Below are 19,425 nucleotides of genomic sequence, written 5' to 3'. Positions count from 1 at the left end.
TGACCATTCATTAATATGCAGACACATTCAGTTACACGGTTCTTGTAATCAGGACCGCCCAAATTTAGCATGTGTTTTAAAAGGCACGCCAGTTCCAGCAGTGGTTCCCACATTCACATTGTTAGCTAATGGTAGTTATTTACTTTTAAACAACGAATTATGTTGTGGTTTATTAATTGGTGTGGCATATGTGGTAACTGTATCAGAGCGTGTAGTGTGCTGCAAGAATGTTCTATACCCACCCACGCATGGTTCTTCAGATGTCTCCATCTGGCCACGGATTCTAACCTTGGAAGCAAAATTCAATGGTTTAAGCAGAATAAGGGCCCTTTTGTCTCAAAAACAAGTGACCCTGAGTTCGGCCCGGGAAACTTATGTCCTTCACATAGCCAACACCCGCACAGAGGTGCAGGCGCTTTTAAATACTGATTTGCCGTTTCATTTCTGCGAGCTGGTACACCAGATTTTTAATGCTTCTTCAACGACTGGGCTGGCACATTTTTTCAAGTTAGTGAGCAGTGGCCTCGTGACTACGTTTGAGAAGGTTTTTGGTATCATTCCCACGTTTTTTCACACTATTTTTTCGAGTTTGTTTGGTGGACTACCTGTGTTACTGGCTGTAGCCGCAGGCATTCTGTTGGTATTTTTCTTCATAAAACATGGATGCCCATCCTGCGCAAGACGCCGTTCAACGCCTCCTGACACTGTGCCGTAATCGGATGCTCAATTACTATGGAACATTGCCGCTTGCAGCATTAAGCACGGCCTATAGATTGTCATTTCGGTTCACCGACTTCACGTGTGTCCAACCTGTGTTTCACTGCCTGAACTGCGAGTTCGATTGGGCCATTGATTTGTGCCTATGCTTGAGGACTGCTCCTGACGTCGATTTTGATCAGCTAATGCGTCCCGTGGTGGCTCATGAGTTGATCTGTTCTGGCGAGAGAGTTATGGCCTTGGCAGCAATAAATGGAGTTCTGGGCCAATGGGAGATCTCTGCAGCGGCGGATGCCTTTCTGACACACAGCGATCTGGTGAACCCACCGAGTTGTCCTCTGGCGTTACAGGAGGATCCGATGCTGGAGGAGCACGTATGTTCTTTCCCATTGCTGAATTGGATTGCTGAACTATTTTCGGATGATGGCAGTGATTTCATACTGGAGGCTGTTGCAACTTTCTTTGCATATACTTTCCATTCATGACATACCTGGGAGGAGTGCTTTGTTGTGAAATATGACTTTCTCCTCGCTGAATTGGAGAGATGGAGTGTGTTCAGCTGATGGAGAATTCAATCACGTGATGTCGCTGAGGATAACGTCATTGTGGCACATGACTTTGGATATCGGATAAGTGCCTTGTTTTTTCTCTTACAGACATTTGGATTGATGCGACCTGGTCTTACTTTCATATTTTTGAGACCTGGCGAATGACTTTTGGTTCGAAAGTTTTGTTTTTATTTTTAGACTTGAGGCCACTGTAGGCATTCATACATATTCATTCATACATATTTTTAGCTTATTTTAGCTTAAGATTATTGAACTTTGCTTTCAATTTTTGTATCTGATTTAGTATTGCCTTTTCCCTTATGTTTGACGGTGCTCGGACCAATGGGGGGGTGTCATATGGATACTTCGTTACATATATTGCGTTAAGTTAGCATGAGTGCATTACATGTTTAAACAGCCTTTTTTCCTTCGGCTTCAGTTTAGCACACGACACATACTTGTTGTTGTCGCCTTCACCCTAGAAGCGGTGAGGTGGTTTATTTGAGAATAATATGTTATTTCTATGCTATCAGCTTTGCCTGGTACACTTGGTACAACTGTCTGCACACTGAGAGCTGCACACTCTAAAATTAACCTAACACAAGGTTGCTGGGAGGCTTGATCCTCGCACCACATTAGACATAACACAAATAATGTTGATGCCAACATTTTGGGCTCTACGCGGGTTTAAGATAGAGTTACACGGAATGAACGTAGACACTTGGTGCTGCGCATGAAGAGAGCTGGTAGCGGTTGATGTGAGCTGCTCCTACTGACATTGAGAGGTATGGGGCCGCCCTGCTAAAGCCCGAATGAGACCTTCTTAGATATAATATAATATGCTAGATAGGGTGCGCGAAATATAGGTGATATAGATTTCTATAGAAATTGCATTATAACATGCTAGCACCTTTTGCTTACTATGGATTAGTCACTATGCTGCTGACTCTGATTTTTATAATCTGCATTTTGGTATTATACAAGATACTGCGTTTGAGAACTTTGCATTGAATAATAAATATTTCAAACTTGCACTTGTGTTCTTTGACTCTCAGTTTTGGTTTGAAATGATTATATAACGAAAGAGTGTTCATGTGTTCCACGACTCCTGAGGTATTCTAAAGATCATGTTCTGGTTTGTCTAATACATGGATCATTCCATAATGATCCATGAGACACTGTAGCTAGCTATGTAACGAGATTTCTGACACTGAGATGAGTTTTTGGATCATCCTAACTCACTGAGGTTCTAGATCTCTATGCACAGTTCTGTGGGAGAACGGAAACCCTGCTACAGTGATTAATCCCATGTTCAAGTCACTTTCAAATGAAAGTTATTTGATGCTGAATGATCAAGCTCCAAGGTTACTTGCTGTATGCAAGTATTGTTTCCACCGACACACACAATCATGGAGGCACCATTATGGCCTTCGTTGAATGTTTCCTTTATACGGTTTGATACTCGGAGCCGAATGAAAGCCATGCTTTTACAGCAAATGTGCCCTTAACCTCCGCCCGGGAAACGTATGATCTACAGGTTGCAAGGTCCTCGGCTGAGATACAGGCACTGGTACAAACAAACTGCCCATTCCATTTCATAGAAATTGTACATCTTATCTTTAACATATCCGATACAACAGGTATAGTCCACCTATTTAAGACCATATGTTTCGGACTGTTAAGCACCTTTCAGACAATCCCCAGAGTTTTCCCAACCTCATACACTCATTGTTTAGAAGCATTTTTGGAGGGCTTACGCTGAATCTGTTCCTAATAGCAGGTATCCTGATGGTAATTATTCTACTACGTCATGGATGTCCCAGTCATCAATGAGATGGAAAAAACGCTCTTGGAGCGCCAATACCTTGATCGCATGGTACTCCATCTGGGCACACCTCACCTTTAGGAAGTAAGCGAGTCTTAGATCCTATCATTTCGACCAGTCTGGATTGACTGTGTTCTGCATGTTCTCCTCTGCAAATTCTGCAGACAAGAATGCGTGTTGGACCTCTGTCCAACAGTTCCATCAGCTGCGCCAGTGGATGCTTTACTGGACCTGTTAACGGCCAACGGTATCCTCAGCATATTCCAATGTTGATGTCGGCATTCTTAGAGCCACCACGGGATGCTTCAGCTCCTGTTGGAACGGAGACCGGCTCCTCTATAGGCACACCAGTTATGGAGAATAAACAGGATTCCCCAGCATCGGCTGTGAGCACTGTAGAAGATCATCTGTGCTCGATTGACCTGAAATGTGAGGTGTTGCAGGGATCGTCGTCTGTGTTGGCAAGCAACAGTGATGTTGCGTCTCCCAGCCAGGACACATAAATATTTGTCTCATTGTGTGCTGGGAAAATGTGGCCTTTTTTTCTTTTATCAAAACAACCTAAATTTGGAAATGTTAAACAATAGACTCTGTTTTATTACTGCATGTCCTTCAGGCACTCATAGTTGTTCGGACCCTTTATACAAACATTTTTTACAGCTTAAATCACAAAGATCTGAGAGGCAACCAGGCCAACAAACACTAAGATAACTGCAAAATTGCCAGGCATAAACAGATGAAACGAGAGATTATCTTTGAATAGTGGATCCTTTATTTCATATTCCTTGGAGAGTTTGAATACAGCCAATGCGTTTCGCCCATATCTGGGATTCTTCTGGGCATCCAAGAAGACAAGCTCCTCAGTTTCATGGTTATTCCCAGTGCAATATCTTTTTAATGAAGCAAAAGCCATACGGCTTGATATCACTCCACACAATTAAAATCCAAATTCGTGAACGCTGAAAGTCTTCAGTGAAGAGCTGTGCGACTAAGTTTCTCTGCGCACGTATGGAATTTAAAAAGCTTTAATCTGCATTGCCAGAGGCCCTGTAACAAAAACAGCCCCCAGGGGCCCAAAACTGGCCCCCACCCTGGCAGCCCAGCAGGGAAATGCCCGATGCCCGCTACGGCCAGTCCAGCCCTGACCACCACCACCAATACCCCCACCAGCAATACCAGTACTACCACCACCAATACCACCAATACCAGTACCACCAATACCAGTACCACAACCAACACCAATATCACCACCAATACCACCACCACCACCAATACCACCACCACCACCACCACCAATACTACCAACACCAAAACACCATCAATACCTCCTCCACCAATACCACCACCAACAACACCAAAACCAGTACCACCACCAGTACCATCACCACCACCACCAATATCAATACTACCACCACCAAAACCACCACTAATACCAATATGCCACCAATAACACCAATACAACCAATGCCACCACCACCAATACCACCATCACCAATACCACCAACACCAATACCACTACCGATGCCACTACCACCAACAATACCACCACCACCAATACCTCCTCCACCAATACCACCACCAATACCACCACCACCAATGCCACCACCAATACCAGTACCACCACCACCACCAATACCAGTACCACCACCACCAATACCACCACCAATATCAATACTACCACCACCAATACTGCCACCAAATACACCACCAATACAACCAATGCCACCACCATCAATACCACCACCAATTCCACCATCACCAATACCACCACCACTACCAATAACACCAATACCACCACCACCAACACCACCTCCACCAATACCAGCAATGCCAACACCACCAATACCACCACCACCACTAATACCCCCACTACCAATATCACCACCAATACTACCACCAATACAACCATCACCACCACCAATACCCATACCACCACACAAATACCAATGCTGCCACCACCACCAATAGCACCACCCATGCCACCAGCACCACCAATATCACCACCTCAGTGGCTCTCACTCACTAGTAATAACAGCAGTAATACCACCACCAATACCAGTACCACCACCATCTATACCAATACCACCACCACTTATACCCCCACCACTAATACCCCCACCAATACCACCAATGCAACCACCACCACAACAATACCACCACCACCAATACCAATACCACCACCAACAATACCAATACCACCACCAACACCACCACCACCACCACCACCAATATCAATACCACAACCAATACCTCCATCAATACCACCACCAATACCACCACCAATACCACTACCAACGATACCACCACCACCACCGATACCACCACCACCAATACCACCACCACCAATACCACCACCTCAGCGCCTCTCACTCACTAGTAATAGCAGGGGCACTGTATGAGGCTGGGGCTGCAGCTGAGTCCATCCCTTCCTATCTCCATCCCTGCCATAAAGCACAGCTCGATGTGCACCAGGAGGTGAAGCCAGGGCCCTACTACAACTGGAGTGTTTTTATTAGGCAACAGATAGTAATGACATTATGCAATGCCACACTGCACACTCAAATTATGGAGAGGGCAGGAAACAGCCCTGCTCTTCCTCCTGAGCCGTGACAGTGTAATCACAGAGCGAAAGGTGTTGGTGCGCTTTGTTAGTGTTTATAGCTCGGTTCATATGTAACTCTCACTTCACACTTTGTGTCTGTGTAATTTACAACGCTTACACATCTTCTTCACTGCACTATTTATCACTACTTTGATGATGTTGCAGGCCGGTCTCTTCCTCTGAAATTTACAATCTAACAAGCGGCCGAGAAGGCCCTTTATTGCAATGCAATAGGTCTCGCATTTGCGAGAGTTTAAGGTATTAGTATTGTTAAATGACAATGCCTTTTATGTATGTTTTAAAACCCAAAACATAAATAAGAACATTCTCATTTACAATGCCAATAGCCCAAACTCGCGTGAATGTGAGACCTATTGTATTGCAAATGTTTGTCTAAATATGTTGTGTGGACATTGCATATACGTATAATTCTTTCTGTAAATTTACAAACACAAGTCTTAATGTGCATTGTTTATTGCTATTGTCAGAGCCAGATTTGAAAACAAACCGTGGTAAAAATGATCAAACCAGTCACAGCTTGCAGGAGTCTGCAACAACAATTATGCCATAAGTGCATGCTTGAGTCATATCATTCCACTTTGTAATCAGTCCTCTATCCTGCAGCCTACTGGGAAAATTCCAGCATGGCAGAAAGGCCGGTATAGCTCCGGCAATTGAACATTGTTAGGCTCCACATGCATTGTTTGCAAACAGATTGTTTATAATAAATACATGATAGTTTTTCAGAATGTACTTTAATTAAGGCAAATGTCCAGTCATTAAACTCAGTTCATATATTACATATACTCAGACATGCAACACCCTTTGAGCTACTAGACTAAACAAACATAGAAAGCAGATATGCTCAGACTACAAAACACCATATTGTGCGCTACATAGCTCTGTTTAGCCACTCATTTAAATACGAATATTTCAACATGAGTTAAGTGTACAATAAGGGCACTCTATGAACCATAAAACATATCACAAATGTACTGAAATACATCAGATAAGGTGCTATAAAAATGTTTATTTAATTCGAAATGTTCATTAATATTAATAATATTAAACAATATAAAATGCTGAAATGCTTCAGGTCAACCAACAAAGATCCATATTTCCAATAGGGAAAAATCTTTAACAATTTGACTAAGAGATTACATTGTATGGCCCAGCGCTCTTTCAGCATTGTGTAACTTCTAAATAATGTATACTAAGTTTTGAGGTTGTATGTAATAGGCACAATCCTAAACATTGTATATTTCTCAAACTTCATCAATAATATGTGCTATATTAACGTGACTTCTACTTATTAATATATTCACTGAAAAAGCCTTGCACAGTTATCTCATCAAAAATTTTACAACAAATGTTGCACTGATATTATTAATAATGTCATAGAAGACGTTATGAGTGATGTAATATGTGGGATAATTAGCAGTGCATGGCAAGGGTGCAAGTTATAGTCAGAGGGTTTTTGTTTTTAGCCCAGGGTCGTCCCTCTGGGTCCCCCCATGGGGCTAGGGTTCGGGTATCCCTACCCTGCCCCCTTATATATTTGTTTTTAAACATCTTCAGGACAATGGACTAAGTCCTCGAGTCCTCTAATTGCATGTTGCTGACAGCTAATCTGACTGCTCGCTCCCGCTGTTGTATGAACCACGTGGGAGCGAGATGGCCCAAAGGAACCAGAATATCTATTTTTAACCTGCAGCTCCAGAGATAGTCTCTTGAAACTCTCGCAGACCGAACCGTCCAGGTATATAGAATTCTTTTTTAACCTTAATTTCTCAAAAACTCCTGAATAGATTTACACCATATCACAAAAAGCACAATCTGCCCTAAGGGATGGGGTACCCAGAGCCTAATATGGCTCAGGAAGGGGGTAACTCAGCCTGACTCCGCTTTCATAAAAATAAGGCCCTGAGGAATGGAGTAGGAATGGGTAATAATGCTCGGGTTGGGTGGTTACGTGTTCCCTACTCCCCTTATAGGTCCTAGGGGATGGGGTCCCCAAAGCTTACTTGTCCCCCTAAGGCCACTTGTCCCCCACCCCTTTAAAAACCATAAGGACCTGGGGAGCCACTTGTCCCCTCCCCCTTCTAAATATAATGCCCTGGGGTCCCCAGCACCCAATGGGCTAAATGACATTTGGGGAGAGGGGCCATGCCTTTAAATAAATATTAGGTCCTTTGGCTAACCCAGCCCCCTGCTGTGCACGGCCTTATGTGTTGGTTTAATCATGGTAATAAAATATCACGTTACGTTAATTAAAAAAACCTAGAAATTCACTGATAAAAAACAAAGGTTAAAGCGCTGTTATAGAAAAGCATGACAAAATAATGTTTTTCTTTTTTAAAAAAACGTAGAATTTCACTTGAAAAGCCAAAGAGTAAAGTAATGTTATAGTTAGGTGAATTTGTCAGTGACATTAAAACAATGTTTTGAATTTAAAAAACAAAACAAAAAAAACCACTAAAAATGCACCACTTATAGTTAGCAGAGGTCATCATTGATGTCATAAATGGTCATAGAATATGTAATGAATGAGGTCATTTGTAAGGTCATAAGCAGTGCATGGCGGGAGTGCAAGTTATAGTTAGCTATGCTAATTAGAACTGGTGAATTTCTGTTTTTTAACTGCAAAAAGTTAATGTTGTCACTGACAAATTCACTTAACTATAACGTTACTTTAACCTTTGTTTTTTTTCAGTGAATATATATATTCTCTACCAACTAAACTTCCCTTTACGGTACTGGAAGACAGGCGGGCCACACAGCTTCACAAAAATCCGCGAAGCCACAAAGAACATGTGCGGAGACGGCAATGATGCGTAGGAGTGGTGCAGACAGAGTGCAGTAGAGCTATGTCTTTTCCTACAGAACTGCGTCATCTACAATAGCAACTCAATCTGAATTGTGAACACTGCTATCTGCAGTGTTAGTTGAAGGCAGTACTCACACACACAACCATGAATACTTTTTCTCACTGTCTCTTCACAAAATACAACAACATAAATGACAGAAAACTCTGCAATAAAAAAATCAAAACAATTCGAATTGCGATTTCATCTGTCCACAGTCTACACTATTTACTGTTAGTTTTGACTTGCAAGATGAATTTGGTCACTTTACTAAACCTATAACTCATCAAAAAAAGTCAAGCAAGTATACTAAAACAATATTGTGTATATTTCAATAGTGGTTGTAGTTACTTGACTACTGGATTCTGTAATTAAACAATCACCACTCGATCTAAATTGTGAACCCTGCTAACCGCAGTGTAGGACAGAAGCAGTAGTCATTAATGCCTCACAGCCACATACCGTTGGATTCGAAAGCACAGACTTGGTTGCACCTGATCTGAGGGGGTACACCGAAATCAACACAGACTTTAACTTATGACATCCTCAATCATAGAATCAAGACCCTGTTTCACTGTTCGGACCTGCTGTACCGCGGTGTTCTCCACTGACTGGGGTCAACCAAGCACAATAATCATGTGCAGCAGTTAGCTACGCAAGCACAGAGTCTGATGCACCTCAATGGAGGGAGTTTTGTGAAAAACAAGCACAAGGTAATATCGGACATCTGACATCTTCCATTGTGGGATCAAGACACCGTTCCACTGTTGGGACCTAGAGTTGGTTGCACCTGCTTGAAGGAGTACCTCCATCTCCACTCTCAGATTCAGTTCTAACATCGTCCATTGTGGGATCAAGACACCGTTCCACTGTTGGGACCTAGAGTTGGTTGCACCTGGTCGAAGGAGTACCTTCATCTCCACTCTCAGATGTAGTTCTAAAATCATCCATTGTGAGATCAAGACACCGTTCCAGTGTTGGGACCTAGAGTTGGTTGCAACTGGTCGAAGGGAATACCTTCATCTCCACTCTCAGATGCAGTTCTTCCAACATCGTCTATTGTGGGATCAAGACACCGTTCCACTGTTGGGACCTAGAGTTGGTTGCACCTGATCTGAGGGGGTACACAGAAATCATCACAGACTTTTTTAACTTCTGATATTCTCAATCAATTACTTGCCACCTTTGCACATACTTCGCTCCCATCTCTACCCACATTCTGCATTGTGTGGCAGAGCTACCATGCCATGTTTGGTTTGTATACATGGCTAGACACGGTTCCCACACTACGCAGTGTTGTTGTGTGTGCTAGGTGTACATGTTGTTTGTCATGTTGTATGTGATTATATAAAGTAGCGCGTTTATTCACAAGCATTGGTTTCTCCGATTTACATATCGCTGTCTTAAAGAGCATACAGACGTTTTTGTCACAGGTGAAAAGTGCGACCACAATGGCAGTCATTCCTTACTATCCAAGAATGTCCAACTACACGGTGCTTCTAAGCTCACAGCCCCAATCTTGCATCCTTTCTTAAAAGGACGCCAACTCCCACAATCAGACTAACATTCACACAGCTTTCTAACGGCAGTTATCTGCTTCTCAATAACATGTAACCCTACTAAATGTGAGCTGGCATACCGTATGTCCTTACTGTTTCAAGCCGAGTAACTTCCTGTGGCAATGTCTATTCCCACCCACACAAACTAACTCCCAAACTTCAACTTGGCCTTCAATCCCTACTTTGAAAACATATTTCATTAAACAAACCAAACTGAAATCGCCTTTGTTCACAACAGAAGTGTCCCTCACTTCTGCAAAAGAAATGTATTGACTGCAGATACCACAAACTTCAAGTAAAATACACTCCCTTTTAAATATGAACCTCCCATTACACTTTGTGAATTGTTACACAATTTTCAACACATCTCACACACAAGGTCAGGCACACTTTTTTAACACCGTCTCCTCCGGGCTTCTCACATGATTTCAAACTGTTTTTATTTTAATACCAGACTTCATTCATTAGATCATCTCTGGAATAACAGGACCAGTGCCCATAATTCTTGCTCTCATTGCGGCCATCCTACTACTAATTGTGTTTGTAACAAATGGCTGCGCTCTCTGTAGTAGCAACCATGTCCGACAGAATAAGCCTCTATGCGAAGCTACATCAATACTGTAACAAAATGGAAAAACTTTTTGGCTCCCTGCCTCCATTATCGGAGCCAGCTAGAACATATCATTTATTTACACATATGCAATCTGCGTACAACCATCTTTGTATTGCAATACTTGCCCATTCGACTGACGAATGGATCTATGCCTTGCCAACATCCCAGCAATCGCTCCCGATATCCAGAAGATAATGCAGTATCTTGAAAACCATGAACTTGATTGTTCAGGTAGTGGAGAAAGGGCGAATGCAATGCAAAAAGGTATTGTGGCGGAATCGGGTTTCTGCAGAGCTGCGAAAGATCTCCTGCAACGTGCGATCTTTCAGAACATCGCAGATTGCCTGCCAATTCAAATTGACGCTCCAACATTCGAGGAACATTATTGTCCCTTCGAGGATATGAATTGGATCGCTTAGCTTTTCTCACACTATGGCAACAATAGCCTTTTGGAACATTACACATCTCAAGCCACTGAAGAACTTCTGTACTGGAATCTCCAATGCTTGTAAGAAACTCACGTTATACTTGGATTGATTTTTTCCATCTTTTTTTACTTTTTCCTTTATTTTATTTTTAATACACTTCAATTGTACTACTTTGATATAATAACTTTCTAAGTATACTCAGACATTTGAACTCTGTCTTCATTACTGCCCCTTACATCTCCACTCTAACCAGGGATCGGTGATGTATGGCCTATGCAAATACGCAATTTATTAGCTAAATTAGCCTAAACCTGACACCCATTTAGAAACCACGTCTATTCTTTGTGCACACGTCTCTCTGCCTGCCTCTTATCCACGATGCCCTTTTACACAAATTTACTCATAAGAACTGGTCGGCACAGTGTGGTAATCGTATCCTACCTTTATTTTCATTATGCAATTTAGTCATTCATGCCTAATAGCTATTGCTTATGTCATATAGAACTGTAACATGTAATGTGGAATTCACTGATACAGGAGCTTCGGTTTGAATACAGCAGAAGCTGTTGGATGCCTTAGCTCTCTGCACAAGAATGTTTTTTTGAAACAGCTGAAGACAATAATGTATGGTTTGACCAGAAAGGTACCGAATGTGCTTCTCAGAAGCGCAATGTTTGTGTTCCTCCTCAAAGTTCTAATGTGGGTAGAACTATTACCAATTCTCACATGCACCAGATTGAATCTACTTTACACGAGATTGCTGACTGTTCTACTGTTGATAAATTTGTTAGAAAAAAACTGAGTACCAGGTTACCTAAGAATTTTGATAATTACATTTTAGAACTTTCTTTTTTTTTGTTTTCTTAAAGGATACATGTGGTAATTGTATCCTACTTTATTTCCTTTATAGCATTTAGAGTAATTGAAGTGTAATAGGTATTGTTTGTGTCACATGGAACTCTAACATGTAATGTGGAATTCACTGATGCAGGAGCCTACTTTGAATACAGCAGAAGTGGTTCAAGTTTGCATCAGCTGGATGCCCTAGTTCTTACACAATCATTTATGGCTCTTAAATAAAGACACTTTCTATATAGCTTTCAAACTCCATCGCTTTATTAAACAGAGCCACTTTCTTTAACACACCTCATTTCACCATTTGTCTTCTGTGGCATTTCAGCATTCTGCATTATATTCTTTATGATTATTTCTTTATTCCTGACTGCTAAAACACTGCATTCGAGTCTTCCGACCGGTAGGGGTGAGTAGTTCGCTTCCCACTCACTGTATAGTATAAACGCATACTAACACTACTTACACAGGTATGCTACATCTGCCAGTATCCTACAGCGCCCACATCACATCACTTCACAGCAATCAGCTCACGACTTAGACTCACAGTTTTATCCCGAGTCTTCAGAGCAGTACCAGTAATGAGTTTCCTTCCCACTCCCACTATAGTCTAAACACATACTAACACCACCTGCACAGCTATGCTACAGCGGCCAGTATGCTACAGTGCCCAGAGCACATCAGTTTACAGCACTCAGCTCACAGTTTAGGTGCACGGTTTCATCCCTGAGTTTACTGGTACCTCACCTCAGCACCATCTCGCTCTAGGCAAAACAGCACTTTCACACCGGTAAGGGTAAATACTTTGCTTCAGCCAGTATGCTACAGCACCCAGAGCACATCAGTTTACAGCACTCAGCTCACCCTCCTCTTTCCTACTCTTTTTGCCCTTTTTTCCCCTTACTCGCTTGAACAGAATGACAAACTGGCGGCCAACACTTCCTAGTTGCAATCGCTCGCAGCCAATAAGCAGCAAGCTCGTGCTCGTAACGCCTCAGCCAATCAAATGGCAGAATTCCTAAATATCGATATCTGTAAATTTCAATATTTCTCCAAAACTACTGGACGAATTTACACCAAATAAACAGAAGCGTGCTTTCTAGAACAAGACCCTACTCCCTGCCACATTTGGGGTTATTCTGTTCACCCGTTCGACCTGTAGCCTTGTCTAAAGTTTCCAATGGAAATTAACATGGAGAAAACATGTTTTGGGACTCCCCTTTTTACTCAGCCCCCCCTTGATGAATCACCCCCAAACTTTCAACATAGGAGCTGATATGAACAAAGAATCAGTTTTGAAAATTTCATGAAGATTCATCCAACGACGCTAGAGTTATAAGCAAAAGAAAAATGCTCTTCCTAAATATATATATATATATTGCACTTTATAGTTCTACATATCACCCATCAGTATAAAGTTTCTCAAACCATTTGCAATTGTTGCTGTTATATACCTTCCATTAAATCATGTTTTACATGCAGATGGCACGTTCTAAGGTGTATTACAGGTAAAGTATACTCCATACATCTTCATGGGCATCATCTGCCCACATAAATGACGCACTTTAGAGCTGAATGCACATCACTCTCTATAGTTGCATTCACCCCAAAAATATTGTTATTCATGATCTCTGTTGAGGCTTTGTTCTACTGTTTTTAAACGCACGATCCACATCGCCTCCCTCCTTAAGGCTAGTTCCCTATTGCCACCCTGGGGGTTTCAGAGTACTTGATCAATATGATAAAGGCTGAACATTCTGTGTGTACTTTATGCCCCACATTCAGCTACATGAACTGCCATAGGGTATCTCTCATCTCATTGTTTCAAGGCTTTCATATGTTCGCTGACCTTCTCTTTAAGAGATTCGATTGTGCTGCCTACATACATGCAATTGCATTTGCATTCAATAAAAGACTAAATATTTAATGTTGCAGTTTATGTTAGAGCGTATCTCAAAATTTATCTTGGTGCTCTCTCCAACATTATTTTTTTTGGCACATGCCCATCTACAAATCCCGCAATGTCCACATTTGTAAAAACCCAATGTGTAATCCGTCATCCAATGGTCCTGTGGACCCATTATAGGATAACTGGAGCTCAGTAAAGTCCTCTGTGATCTACCCCTCCAGAAAGTGATATTTGGTCTCGAAGAAGTAAACTCCTCTAATGTCTTATCAGTACACATTATGTGCCAGTGTTTTTACATGCTCCATGTTAGAACATTTGGCGTTCTTGTATAATCTGTAATCAGGCGAACCCTGTCTGATTTGTCTTGTTTCCAAAATCCTCTATTAGGGTATCCGGTCTCTCTTTTTATTTAAACTTATTTCTGGCTCTTACTAAAGTAGGCAAATCATAACCTCTTTTCATGAACCAGTTGTACATAACCTGTATACACTTCTGGAACTCCGGATCATGACTACAATTATGCAATGCTTAATTTGTAAAATAATAAGTGCAGGTTCTCACATTTTTTAGGAGGCCACACCCACTTCCCAGGCTCCACTCACCCCCTTTAATGGCTCCACCCACTTTCACAAACCTGAACACATCAGAGCCATCCCCTCACTTCTTGAGTTCTACAAGAAGATGAAGACATGGCTCTTCATATAAGCACCTTGGGGCCTCCCACTTACACACCTGTCCACGCACCTGGACACCCTCTCGGGTGATTAGTACACTATACAAATCAATATAACATTTCATAATATAACATAGCGAAAGCCTATGACAACAACTCAAAAGTTAACTCAAATTTGAGAATGTGTGTATATCTCGATATGCAGCTTTTGGAAAGGACTTAAGAAAGCTTTTCAAAATAAAGAAAATATGATTGTACTGTGCTGTTTAAAAGAAAGGAAGGGATGAAGGAAGGAATATGTTAAAGAAGTCAGCAACAAATGCAGGCAGGAAGGTGAGTACTGGAGAGAGGAAATAATTAAGTAATTGATGAAAAAGGGAAGAAGTAAGAAAAGAATGTGATAGGAGGAAATGGTGAGATAGAGGGAGAAAAGAAGTGAACGATGTGTGATGGATGAATAGAAAAACGAATGGAGGAAGAAAAGCACAAGGAAGGGTTAAAAATAAGAAAGGAAGAAATTAAAGGGGCGAAGGAAGGAACAGGAAAAAAAGAATGTAAAAAATGAAAGAAGGTAGAAGGAAATAATGCACCAAGGAAGGAAGAATGGAGAATGAATGCGGATGGAAGGAAACAAGAATGGAAAGAAGAAAGGAGGCATGGAGGTACTGGTTCAAGGAGGGACAGAGGGAATAAATACAGTGTAATATTGCAAAGAAATCGAAAAATAAAAGATTAAAATGCATCTCTGCACACCATGTATGTTTGTAAAGCACATATTTACCATAGAGGGTCTTTACACCAAATTTAAAATGTTGTTATCCAACTCAATGGAACTAATTTCATCAACCACACCAAGATTTCAATTTAGGATCCAGAGCTCAAACGTGGATTCCTGGAGTGGATATAAAGATATGTGCAAAAAAGAAAAACATAAAAGGTCGAGTGAGGAATTGGGGAGGTCTGAAGGCAAAAATAAATATGATAGCCAAAGAATATGAAGAAAAGTGGGGAAAGCAGAAATTGGGTGTGCAAGATTGGAGTGGAACATAGGCCCACATGCATCATTGTGTCATTTTGCATTTCTTAATTTGCGAAAAATAAGGAATCGCAAATTAAGAAGAGCAAAATGCTATGCATCATTTTTTTCGGTATTTCTTTGTGATTCGGTAAAAATCGCAATTTTTACCGAATCCCAAAGAAATACCGAATTCTTAAGTTAATTTTCGCAATTCCCATTGATTCCTATGGGCCAAAAGGCCCATAGGAGTCAATGCAAATTGCGAGTGGCACTTAGAAAATTTCATAGGTGCAGGGGGGGTCCAAAGGACCCCCCCCATGCACCCCTGAAATGTATTTTTCGCATCATGTTGCACACACACATGTCCTAAGGACATGTGTGTCCGTAACATGAATGTTGAAAAAAAAGCATTTTCAACATTTTAAACACTTTTTCCAAATTTACCGAGTGGTTCAACCACTCGGTAAATTTGGCACCCTATTTGCGAATTTTCACTTTTTAAAATAATGATGCATTGCTTTTAAGAAATCGCACATCTGCGACTTCTTAAAAGCACCCGCAATTTTAGAATTCGCAAACATGTTACGAATTCTAAAATTGCTTCATGCATCCCAAAAAGCACTTTTGCATTCGCAAACGGCCGATTTTAAGGAATCGCACCGTTTGCGAATGAAAAAGTGCTTGATGCATGTGGGCCATAGTGAGAATTAATAGTGAAAAGAGGAGATAGGCAGGAGATGATCAGACAGCCGGGGAGTTGGCAATTAAGAAGAAACGTGGACATAGGGCAGAAAATGAAGGGAAAATGGAGACAATGCAAGGTGCTTAATTTGTGCCAGTGGTTTCCGGTGCTCAGCACCGGCACTTATTTCACAGGGCCGGGTCTATTAAATCTCAGGATACTGTTTGTGATTGCCAATGCTTGTTGGCCGCTAAGGTGTATGTTTTCACTGTCCTTTTTCTATCTCTGCATCCCACAGTATTGTCTCCGCCTGGATACGTAAGCGGAAGCTGAGTGGTAACTTGCAGTGCGACTGAGAGGGAAAAGGAGTTCTACAGCTTAGACACTGTGCATATTCAGGCTGAGCTGGTGGGGAAGAGAAGAAAGCATTGCTCTGTTACGTAAGCATCTTTTGGATGCAGGGGCTTAACACAAGACTCCACAGCCACGCATTGTGGGGTGGGGGGGAGGGGATAGGTCATCTAGAGGGGCCCTTCACATCCTGGATTTAGTATTACAAAGTTATTATTAAAAACAATTTGCAGCTGCTGCAGCCAGGCTGGAACATGCGCTGGAGGTGTCACTTCAGGAACAGAAATATATCCATTTCATGAGGCAGGAGGCCTGGACTTTTTCTTCCAGGAAAGGCTGTGGCCTCCCTAGATTCAGTGGATGAATTGACTGGCCACCCTACCCCGTTGAAGCTACAACTTAGTTTCACGCACAGCCATCGCTCCAAACTGAAGAGGTGGGCTGTGCGGGAAAAGCATATGGCCTGACCTACAGACACTCTTTCCATCTGCACAGCACTCAGAGGTGCTGCAGGAGTCTGTGCCCCGTATTCCTGTTTTGAAACCCGGTAAATCAAAGTAGGGACACCTCTGTCCTGCTGGCCTCATTTGTATTTCATGTTTCTTGACTCTGCAGAATGTTAAAACATGAACTGACGATCGTTACTTTTTCTGGGATGGTTGGCAACCCTAAGCAAAGGCCTGGACAGGATTCTTAGGAAAAACATCATATGAAAAGGTCTCTACTAATTTCTGTCTTTGAATACTTTAATTATCAGTCGGGGTCAGTAGGGCAACTGTAGAGCACGTTTCTGCATCTGGAGAAGTAGATGTTCAGGACACACTATTGTTTCCACTTTTGATGGATGGAATTTGTTTTCTTACTCACTATACTGATTTTGAAATCAACAATGAACGCTTGACGTTCACCTCAAAGATTAAAAGGTATGCCTTGTGACCTGAAATTTAGGCATGAATCACAACAGCAAGCACATGAAATTAAATGAAATTTAGATTTATAACGCGCGCTAATACCCGAAGGTGTCTAGGCCCGGCGGCTCCCCATGACGTTCTAACCAGAGTGGGTATTTATAATGCTGTAACGGGCTAGTTGTTAAAGAGCTGAGTTTTTAAAAGTTTACGAAATGTCAGTAAATTGTTTTCTGTCTTGAGGGCCAGTGGCAGGGAGTTCCACAATTTGGCTGTGCCTGAAATAAAACTTCTGGAGGACTTGCATTTTGTTGAGGAGGCGTTACTGTATGTTGAGAAACAGCCCACTAAGAAAAACAACAGTTCCCTTTTCTTAAATGTTCTAGGGGTATAAGCCCCTCTCAAAACTTTTTACCACCCATATCAAGGATACACCGTATGTTGTAACCAGAGTTGCATCAAGATTGACAAATTTACAAATCCAACAGTTATGTGTAGACAAAAAGATTTTTTATAAAGACAAAAAAAAGGGTTTTTCCTTGTTTATGTTCCCTCAGACCAAAACCATGTAGCAGAGTATATTCATAATTTTCTCCACACCACTACGTTAATAGCAATATGCATGTACACAGGAGAGTTTGGTTAAAAACAATTTCTTTATTTGATCAAGATACTGACCATGTCAATTTAAAAACACAATCTATCACATTTATTCAATCATCAAAATTTCAAATTAAAAGATAAAAAAACCATGAAAAAGTGTCGACGCGGCGTTTCGGTGATGTGGTTTTTCACCTTCTTCAGAACAAAGATTTTCAAATTTAAAATCACTATAAAGTTAAAAATACAAAATTTACAGTTACTTTCTGTTATGATACAAACAGGTATCTATTAAAAACATAGTTAAACAACATTTTCCTACAAACATGGTGCAGTATTCCCTGTGTCATTCTCTGTTATTCACATTAGATGTATTGGTTTCATTTACATGAGCATATTGGAGTAAACTTCAAACAAAGTTGTTAGTTCTGAACTAACATTAATTCAATGGTCTGGGAGACACTTACATTCTAAGGGCCGATATCCCTACATCATAAACATATTACAATATCTAGAATATTTGAAAATCTTGCAACCTGTTACGGTGTTACCTTGTGTGGTATCCCTCTAATGTACACTCATTATTGCTCGATAAACAACTCTAAAAGATGTTTCTTAAAAACAGTCAAGACCCCATATTAATTGGGTTTTTATTGACTGAAGGGAGTGCTGTTTGTATCTGTGGACCCTGCATCTTCCCTGAGGCTGTAGAGGGTTCATTTATCCCCTAAAGCTGAAAGTTATTATACCTACCTACTTTGTAGTTCAGTGAATCGCTTTTATCAATTGGCGATATCCGTGGTTCTTTAAAATAAATTCTGGTTCTGCAATTGGAAACATAAAATGTCATGTACTTTTCTTGTTGACCAAAGAGGTAATTTATTGATCACTATTTATAGCTACCTTATTCCTATATCTTTCAGGCGGGGTAGCGTCTAGATTTATTGTACCCCTTCGGATTCTTTACATCAGCAAGTCATACTCCCTGTGTAGAGAAAGGATATTATTGTTTATATAAAGTCCTATTTGTTTTAATTTGTTTGCGGTTCTATCAACAAACTATTCAAGTGAACCTCACTAGTTTTTAGATTTTAGATTTCTCATCTAGAAAACCCTTTCACAGTCTGTAACTCCCTAACTTCTCTAAGTGACCATTACAAATACTACATTTTGCACGTGGCGAGTTTTATTTACCTGGATCATTCTTTTACGATCCTGGAATAGACAATCGTTATAGTTTTCTGCCCAGCCGTGTTGTTATGAAATACTCTGCAAA

The sequence above is a fragment of the Lissotriton vulgaris genome, chromosome 11 (assembly GCF_964263255.1).
Source record: "Lissotriton vulgaris chromosome 11, aLisVul1.2, whole genome shotgun sequence".
Classification (NCBI taxonomy): domain Eukaryota; kingdom Metazoa; phylum Chordata; class Amphibia; order Caudata; family Salamandridae; genus Lissotriton; species Lissotriton vulgaris.
Note: the sequence above shows the minus strand (reverse complement) of the source record.